Genomic DNA, 9,607 nt, shown 5'->3' on the forward strand with positions numbered 1-9,607 from the left:
TACCTGGTCTGACCTACATTTCACTCCAGGCCCACATTAACATGGCTGATCATTTAATTGTCCTCTGGGCAATTAGGGAATGGTAATAAATGCTAGCTTGGCCAGTAAAGCCCTCATCCTGTGATCTTACAACAGAGTTGATGGATTTTTGTTAGACAAAGATATTAAGGAGATGAGATAGGAGTATGGAGTTAGGTTATAGATCAACTATGGTCTAAGTGAATGACGGAACAGGTTTGAGGAGCTAAGTGGTTCCTGCTATTTCTAAACTCTTTGTTCTTATCTTTCAACTCACTTACACACCTTCTCCCTCAACTCCACCCAGTCCACACACCCGGGAATAGGAATAGTTTTGGTTTCTGTGCTTTTTGTTCTCTTTAATGACTAATTCTTCAAATGTGTTACCAAAACGGGGAACAGCAGTTGGTTCCAGGATCTTTCTGCTTTGTACAGGTGGTAAAGGGCTTACCCAGTGTGGGAGTTCTGACTCAAGATGATTGGAAAGTTTTTTTTACAATTGAAAGTGAATACCTGGATCATGTGACAGTGCTCATGGAAGGCTATTTACTTTACCTTTCCTTTCATTGCATTTTAAAAACTCAACGTCAGAAAGACAAATTGCTGTTCGAAAAACCACTGATTGCAAGAAATAGCTAACAAGAATCCAGGGATTTTAAACCCCATACAATATTTCAATGCTGACAGTATTTTAATCTGTGAACACAAATTTCTACTACATCATCAAAAATTACACCTTATATAATCCATTGTAGCATGTTCCTCCTGTTCATCAGTGTAATTCTGTTGACATTTTAAAGTGTGTACAGGACAGCAACATTTTAAAATAATCATGTTTTAATATATTGATTGCAAGTATCTTGGTGACAGAGCATGTAAACTATCAGTAAGCAGTAACTCTTTCCCTTCCCATGTCTTTTCTAATTTCTCATGATTTTACCCACACTCCCTTCTCTCCTATGCTCCCATCATATATCCAATTACCCGCCCTCTACTTCCTTCCCATTTTCCTCCCTTCTCTTCTCTTCCCTACCTCCCCACTTCCCATCACTTCCATTCTCTTCCTTACCCTTTCTCCCTTCTACCTCCAGTTCCCTTCACTCCCCTCCTCTTTGCCTCTCCTTTCCTTTCATCTCTTCCCTACACTCCTCTCTTGCACCATTTAAGACACAATTTCTCCCACTATAAGTTACAATTTTTCTCACAATATGACATATAGCACGTTCTTATAATATACATTGCTTGACCTATAAGACTTCTTGCCTCTCCCTATAAGTCACATTGCCTGTTCCTTTAAGACACATTACCAGTCTGTAGTGATTGGAACCAGGTAGATCTCGTTGACTCTGAGATCCTTGATTGGGGTTGTTAACTGGGCTAATCAGGGAGCCCTGGATGATAGATATAAACAAGAGATCTCCCAGCCCAATTGCTTGTTCTGTGGTGCTGTGGACCATGTATATATGTGGCGTGGGCATTTGCACTCCCTTTTTAGTTTTCTGAAAAACCTTCTCCTCTGCTTTTGGTTGCATTTCAGTCCCACACTCCTGACCTTTGAGCACCCAGTGCAAAGAGGGGATGTAGGTGAGGAAATCTCCTCATGAGCCTGCTCCCGGGCCTGGTCAAACTGGCCATAAACAGGTCCAGGTGGTGGGCCATGGAGGGTGTCAGTAGGGCCAATTGCCTGCCTTGGGTTTGAGCCCGGGTGTCCCTGGAGAAGGAGCATGCGGTGTCCACCAACATCCTTGAGCTGTTCAGGGGGAGGTGGGCACACAGGGAGTGGAATGTTTTACTTCCCCTTCCAACTCTATTTTGATTTAATTCCTGCCCACCCCTTCACTTTTTTTGATCACACAGCATTGCCCTTTGAAGGGCACTGCTTGTCACTGGCCACTCGGGTATTTCCTTTCTTCTTGGTGGAAATTGAATAAAGATTTACGCACTTGTTGTTCTTCACTGTGTCCAACGCCTACACACACGACATGGGTGCTGGGGTAAACATAAGCACTGCAGCTGTTCGGCAGTACGTGGGGGAAAAGAAAAGGGAAAAAAGTAACCAGGTGATCCTACAGGCATACTGGTCTGAAAATGCCTGATCTTGTCTGATCTCGGAAGCTAAGCAGACTCAGGCCTGGTTAGTACTTGGATGGGAGGCTGCCGGAGAAGACCAAGTGCAGTAGGCTTGGGGAAAAAAGAGAGAGAAAAAAAATATAAACAGGAGATTCAGAATCTCTTCACTTGAGGGATTGACTGTGAGCTGGCTAGCTAGAGCCAGTGTACTGTGTACATGTAAATAAAGGGTGACTGGGTGACAGGATACTGGCCTCTGTGCAGTTATTTCAGTGGAACCAAGATAGGGATTAATAATGTAACCATGCAAAAGCACCTACTAGTTGAAGCCCAACTGGACCTCAAACAAGCACCACAACTGGCTTTGCCATTAGAAAATGCAGCACATTGCAATGGGAGCTACAGAACATCCCAATGAAAATGGACACCCTCACCCCCTGTCTGACTGAGGTTGGGGAACACCACGTGAGTGTTGGCAATTGCAGAACCTCATGTAGGGCATATCCTGAGCAGAAGGACCCCAGGCCAGTCCACAGCAGACCTCACAACAAAGCTGAGCCTTTGCCAAGTGGCTAAAATGTTCTTCAGGATCTGGGCCAGTAAGCCATTGTAATAGCTGCTGGTATGCGACCTTGAGAGAGCAAATGAGTCTTACAGGGTCTGACTTGAGTAAGAAAACTCATAGGCTGGTATAAGTGCACTCACTGGAAAGTCCACCTACATGTGGGTTGGTACAATTTAACTGCTTAGCAACAGCCAGATCAGAACCAATTAAAATTAATGTTTACTTAAATGGTCGCCCAGTTCTCATGGAGGTCGATACCAGTGCAGCTGTTCTTGTGGTTGCAGAACCTATCTTTAACAAAATTTGCTCAGGCCTCCAAGCCTTAAGTGTGTGCCTTAAGACCTCGGCCAGGCTGAGGAAATGATTTTGATTCCAGTAAAGGTATGACTTTGATTCCAGTCTCCAGTGAGTTACCAACGATGGCAGTAAGAGGCTTGGGCCCAAACCTATTGGGGCAGAATTGGTTGAGAAAGATTCATCAAGATTGGCTCAACATTTTTCAATTAGAAAATGGCTGCCTCAGTGAAGTCCTAGTGAAAGACCCAGGAGTTGCTGATGGGGAGAAGACTCCGCACCAGGTTAAACCCAATATTCCCGGACTTTGGGGTGGGTGAAATGGCAGCTGGAATGCCAATTCCGGCCACGTGCTTCCTCGAAGCGAGAGAGACAACTTACTTTGAGGGGGGAGATGTTTGGTGCTAGAACCATGGAAATGGTCCTGTATGGGCATGAGGTATGGTTGATGTGAGGTCAGGTCCCATGAGTTATAAAGTTCAGGTAGGTGTTACACTCCTGAACAAACATCTGGATCACCTGAAAGCTGTTGCCTCACAAATCGGGCAGGAGAAAAACATTTCTGGCTCCTCAGAACAGGCAGAAAGCCTGGCAGAAACCATAGGTTCTCCCCCTCTATTAAGTGTCAAGGCAACCTCAAAGTCTGAGATGGATATAGCCTCAACACCGTTACCACTGGAAGAAGGGGATATGCTCCAGATGCAAGGAAATGGGTTACAGTCCAATACATGCTGCAGTACCAGAGCCTGGATCAACGGAACAGGATCTGGGGTGAAAATGTCACAGGTAAACCTCCAAGATTAGATTAGATTAGATTACAGTGTGGAAACAGGCCCTTCGGCCCAACAAGTCCGCACCGACCCAGTGCTAACCACTGTGCCACCGTGCCGCCCAGAGAAAGACCCGGACTTGGAGGGTGGGGCGGGGGGGGGGCGGAATGTTGTGATTGGAACCAGGTGGATCTCATTAACTATTGAGATCCTTGATTGGAATTGTTAATCTGGGTCAATCAGGGAGCCCTGGGAGATAGATAGAAACAGGAGATTCTGGCAGTGGAAATTGAATAAAGATTTGTATACTTTAAAGAAAAGGGAAAAAAAAACCAGGAGTGTCAGAGATTCTGCTCACTCTGAGAGCTAGCTTTGAAGGAGTTGGATCAGTGTCAAGGGCTTTCCACGTGTAAATAAAGGGTAACTTGGTGACGGGAAAAAAAAAGAAACAGAAGATTCAGAATCTTCTCACTTGATGGACTGGCTCTGAGTTGGCTGGCCACAGCCAGCGCACTTGTACATGTAAATAAAGGGTGACTTGGTGATGGAATACTGGCCTCTGTGCAGTTTTTTCACAGTCCCTGTAAGATACATTGCAGGTCATTATAAGACACATTGTTAGTCCCATAAGGCACCTTGCTAGTTCCTATAAGACACATTGCAGGTGCCTATAAGACACAATGCTAGTCACTATATGATACCTTTCCATCCCTATAAAACACTTGCTGGTTCCTATAAGGCAAAGCTATGGCCACTTTAAGACAGATTGCATATCCCTTTAAGACAGATTGCTGGTCCTTATAAGGCACATTGCTAATCACTTTGAGACAAATTCCGGGTCCCTTTGAGACACATTGCCAGCTCCTTTAAGATACATTGCTTGTTCTGGTCCCTTTCAGACACTCTGCTGCTTCCTTTGAGACATATTGCCAGTAGTTCCTCTATGGCACAATGCTCACAGTCAGGGAGAAGGGAAATACCTGACCCATATGGAGGCTGCAGCTGCAGTGTCTGTAAAAAGAAGAAACTGTGAAGTGGGAAGAGCATTTTACATAGAAACCTTTACCTGCCAAGAGGTTTCAGAGAGCAGTTCTGCCTTCACCTGACTTAAGAGCAATATCCGGGATGACTCAAGTAAGATGGTGCAGACCTATGTCACTTGCAGCAAGGTAGCTCTATGGGCTCTCCATGTGAATGGTTAAGAGTTACAGAAAATGTAAGGGCTTTGATTTCATAGGCCACAATCTGATCTTTGACAATGCACACTATCCTGGCAACAGCTACAGTGCATTCGTCCTGTGCCAGTTGACCCTGCCCACTGCCTTTAGCCTTTCCAGAAGAATCCGCAGCTGGTTGATGGGGTCAAGGGACATCCCCCATGTATGAGGCTGATAGTCTCTTCTACTGTCCTACCACATGAGTGCAGCGGATCTTCAATGAGAGCCATGCAACCTCTCGGAGCAGAATCCCGAGACAGTCATTCTACCATTGCGCATCTGCTATAGGTTCCTAACTTGGCCATTGTGCACAATCAGGAGACGACCTCAGGAGGGACAGAGGAGGCAAGTTCAGGGCCTTGTAACTGGATTGGTTGTTGGAGTGTGCTTTATAAAGTAATGCTTCCACTACGACAACTTCCCGAAACTAAACTGGACCCACCATTCCCCACCCCATCAGACACCTTATCACACGATCCTCTGGGCCACCACCCAACAAATCAACCACCCAGAGACTACCCCGGTAAAGCTCCATGCCCACACATCCAGCATGTCCTTTCTGGATGAGGAGGTGCTACTCTTTGAGCTGAGATGACCTCCATCAGTGCCACCTACCCCCTTTCTGAGTCCAGTCAGAGACATAATAGTTGAGGGAGGAGGTAATCTGTTTTTCTGATGTGTATCTTAATCCAATAACAGGAACGCATCCAACTACAACAAGAAAAGTGGGCTCCTCAGCCTTGTGCAATCCTGTAGTGCCTTTACCTGGGCGAGTAGCAACACAGTGTTACCCCCCAGCAGTTGCAACACGGCTGGCGGGAGGCTGCTGACTCTCACTGGGGAAGTATTGAGGGATCAATCCTCGAGGAGCTCTGACCTGCTGGGCCTGGCTTCGGAATGTCCCACCTTGGCATGAGCAGCAGCAATTGGCTGAGGAACGAGCCATTTTGTTTTTAAAAAGTGCAGACGTGCCCTGACAGTTTTCAGCTTCTTAAATACAAGGCACAGAACAATGGCAAGCCTGGAAATAACACTGATGACCAGATTCATTACAGTCAGTCACTGGCAGATAAACATTGTCAGGCTATAAAATAATTATCAGTGCTTATGAGGGAAGCATCTAATTTCATCCAGAAATATTGGGATGATTAGAATTGCCACCACATCTCAGCATAGAAGTGTTGGATTACTTTTACACTATTGTTCAAAGTAGGATAAATTAACGGGTGAGATCTTCCTTCAGAGTGTTTAATTTAGTATTCCAGAGAGCTGGGTGTATACATTGCCCTGGATAATAGATAGGTGTACTGCTCTGGGAAGTGGGTGCACAGATTAACCTGGGATTTGGCATATATGCTGAATTGTACTGGGTGTGTACACAGCCCTGGGTACTGAGTGCGTACACTGCTCTGGGTACTGTGTGTGTACACTGCCCAGGGTACTGTGTGTGTACACTGTCCTGGGTATTGTGTGTGTACACAGCCCTGGGTACTGTGTGCGTACACTGCCCAGGTTACTGTGTGCGTACACTGCCCTGGGTACTGTGTGAATACACTGTCCTGCGTAGTGTGTGTGTGCACTGCCCTTGGTATGTGTGTACACACTATCCTGGGTACTGGTTATGTACACTGTCCTGGGTACTGTGTGTATAGTCTGTCCTGGGTACTGTGTGTGTACAATGCCCTGGGTACTGGGTGTGTACACTCTTCTGGGTACTGTGTGTATACACTATCCTGGGTACTGGTGTATAGTCTGCCCTAGGTCTGGAGTCACATGTAGCCAGGACCAAGTAAAGACAGCAGATTTCCTTCTTGGAAGGGCATTAGTGAACCAGGTGTTTTATTTTGACAACAACCAATGATAGTTGCCATGGCTACCACCACTAAGGCTAGCTTTACTTTCCAGATTTCCACTTGCTGTGCAAGGATTTGAGCTTATGTCTCCTGAACATTAGGACATGCCTAATACTGCACGTGTACATTGCTGTGGATGCTGGCTGTGTGCGGGGACTAGGCGGGTTATCAGAGAGGCAGAGAGGTTAGTCAGGTGGTGAAAAGAGTCGGGTGTTGGTGGGAGGGAGCAGTGGCCAGTGACAAGGGTTGGAGGCAGAATATGGAGTGTTGAGAGGGCTGAGTGGAGATTGGATAGGGGTGGGGGTGTCAGTTGTGTGGAATTACAATAGGAGTTTACTGACTAACATTTCCTGAATAACCACCCTGATAATGAAATTCAGGACTGGTCAAAATTCCAACGCTAACTCAATCCAAGACTTCTGTGGAAGATCCTGAGAAGCAAAAGAATTGTTTGCTGCAAGTTTGAATCCAATAGAAACTCAACATGTCAGGACATGTGTAGACACTAGATCCACAACTATAGTTTTATATCTAGCGTGTGATGATCCACAGACCAGAAGATCAGGAGGGAATTATTGAAGGAGAATTAGCGTTCCCAAAAATAGGACTAGGCAGTGTTATGGAGCCCCAGAATATTGGAGTGGGATATGTTGTGCATGGGACTGAATAGATTAATACTGAGGTGTGGCTTTAGCACTACCCACACTGATGATGGATCTTGGGTAATTCAAGATGGAGGACAGAAAAAATCTGTGGCTGTCAGAGCTTATTGCTTTTTTGAGGTATTTTCAGCATTGGAGCTGAATTATAGGAGTGGTAATTACTGTATTATAAGCTGTTGCATTGTTTTGGAACTTCGGGGAAGAAAAAGATCAAAACTACAGCACTTTAAAAATGAGAAAGGAAGACAAATGGCAGTGACCACATGCGGAATGATCCAAACGGAAGAAGGATGTTGTGAAACTTGGAAGGGTTCAGAAAAGATTCACAAGGATGTTGCCAGATTTGGAGGGTTTGAGCTATAGGGAGAGGCTGAATAGACTGGAGCTATTTTCCCTGGAGCATTGGAGGCTGAGGGGTGACCTTATAGAGGTTTATAAAATCATGAGGGACATAGTTAACATAAATAGACAAGGTCCTCTCCAAGTGGTGGGGGAGTCCAGAACTAGAGGGCATAGGTTTTGGGTGAGAAGTGAAAGATTTAAAAGGGACCTAAGAGGCAATCTTTTCACCCAGAGTGTGGTGTGTGTATGGAATGAGCTATCAGAAGAAGTGATGGAGGTTGGTTCAATTACAGCATTTGAAAGGCATCTGGATGGGTATCTGAATAGGGAGTGTTTAGAGGGATATGGGCCAAATGCTGGCAAATGAGACGAGGATATGTGGTCGACATGGACAAGTTGGACCAAAAAGAATCTGTTTCTCTGCTGTATATCTCTATGACTCTATGTCTTAATAAACTTGAGGTAGAACAGGTTAGTATCTCGTAGGAGTAAGACCTAGCATCTTCCTCAGTATCTATATCAATATCACTGAGCTGCTCATGTGTCAAACTACTTGAGGTTCAATTCCAGAGGCTCCCCAATTGAACCAGCAAGGAGTTTTCCTGAACCTCTGTAGGCCCAGTAGATCCCCACACTTAAAGAGGATGGTGCCAACAAATATAGTGAGGTGCAGTCTCCATTTAGCAGCATATAAAATAAGATAGTGCCACAGACCCCAGATACTGGAGTGCGTGATAGGTCTTATGTAGGTATAGGCTGTACAGATTGGCAGTATTTGGAGGAGCTCGTGATGTTTGATCAAGTTGGATGTTGCTTCTGCTCAATGTAGGTCTGGTAATCTCTGGGAATTGTTATCGCTTTTGGCAGCGAGTGTGATTTTGACTCTGAAGCTTGGCACTTCTTTGGAACAAATCCAACACTGAACACTTTCTGACTGTGACTAAATCATGAGGTTTACTGAGCTGTGATGATGAGTTGATTGCCACTGGGTATAGTCATACTGATACTGCATTAGCCACTGACTGGTTCATACACAAAAGCTGAACTGCAAAGTATATATTATATAAAAATATAACTTTCTTGTGCAAACAGCACAATAAATCTAGCCTGAGTATCCAAACTCCATTGAGTATAGAGGTGAAAAGGTTAGTGAAAACACTATGATCAAGCCTGCTGGAGTGTTACTTTGCAAACATTGAGAATGAGTTTAAATCAATTCTGAAATGATAAAACGTGAATCAACAAATGAGTAGCATTCACCTGGAGATATCAGAGTAAACTCCCATAAGAGCAATTTATCCAAATAACCATTGATATGAAGAAATGACAAAGCACAGGTACTCAATCATGCCCCGGTCACTCTACACCATATTACAGCACTCTGCACCCCCTCTACACCATATTACTGCAGTCTTCACAATCCCCCCCCGCGACATTACAGTACTCTGCACCCTCTCTACACTACAACACAGCAGTCTGCACATTCTCTACACTACATTACAGCACTCTGCACCTACTGTGCACTACATTACAGCACTCTGCAACCACTATATACTGTATCACAGCACTTTGCACCCATTGTACATTACAGCACTCTGCTCCCACTGTACACCACATTACAGCACTCTGCGTCTACTGTATACAACATCAGGGCACTCTGCACCCACTGCATACTATATTACAGCACTCTGCACCCACTGTATACTATATTACAGCACTCTGCACCCACTGTATACTACAGTACAGCACTCTGCACCCACTGCATACTACATCACAGCACTCCGCACCCACTGCATACTACATCACAGCACTCCGC

General features: G+C 45.1%; 1 protein-coding gene and 1 pseudogene across 2 annotated transcripts in view; one reads left to right on the forward strand and one right to left on the reverse strand.

Annotated features, from left to right (window-relative positions):
* LOC122542620 (potassium voltage-gated channel subfamily KQT member 5-like) overlaps positions 1 to 9,607 on the reverse strand; it is a 237,475-nt gene that overhangs the window by 160,673 nt on the left and 67,195 nt on the right. The window lies entirely within an intron of this gene.
* LOC122548697 lies at positions 2,083 to 2,201 on the forward strand (annotated as a pseudogene).

This window comes from Chiloscyllium plagiosum, chromosome 3, assembly GCF_004010195.1.
Source record: "Chiloscyllium plagiosum isolate BGI_BamShark_2017 chromosome 3, ASM401019v2, whole genome shotgun sequence".
Taxonomy (NCBI): domain Eukaryota; kingdom Metazoa; phylum Chordata; class Chondrichthyes; order Orectolobiformes; family Hemiscylliidae; genus Chiloscyllium; species Chiloscyllium plagiosum.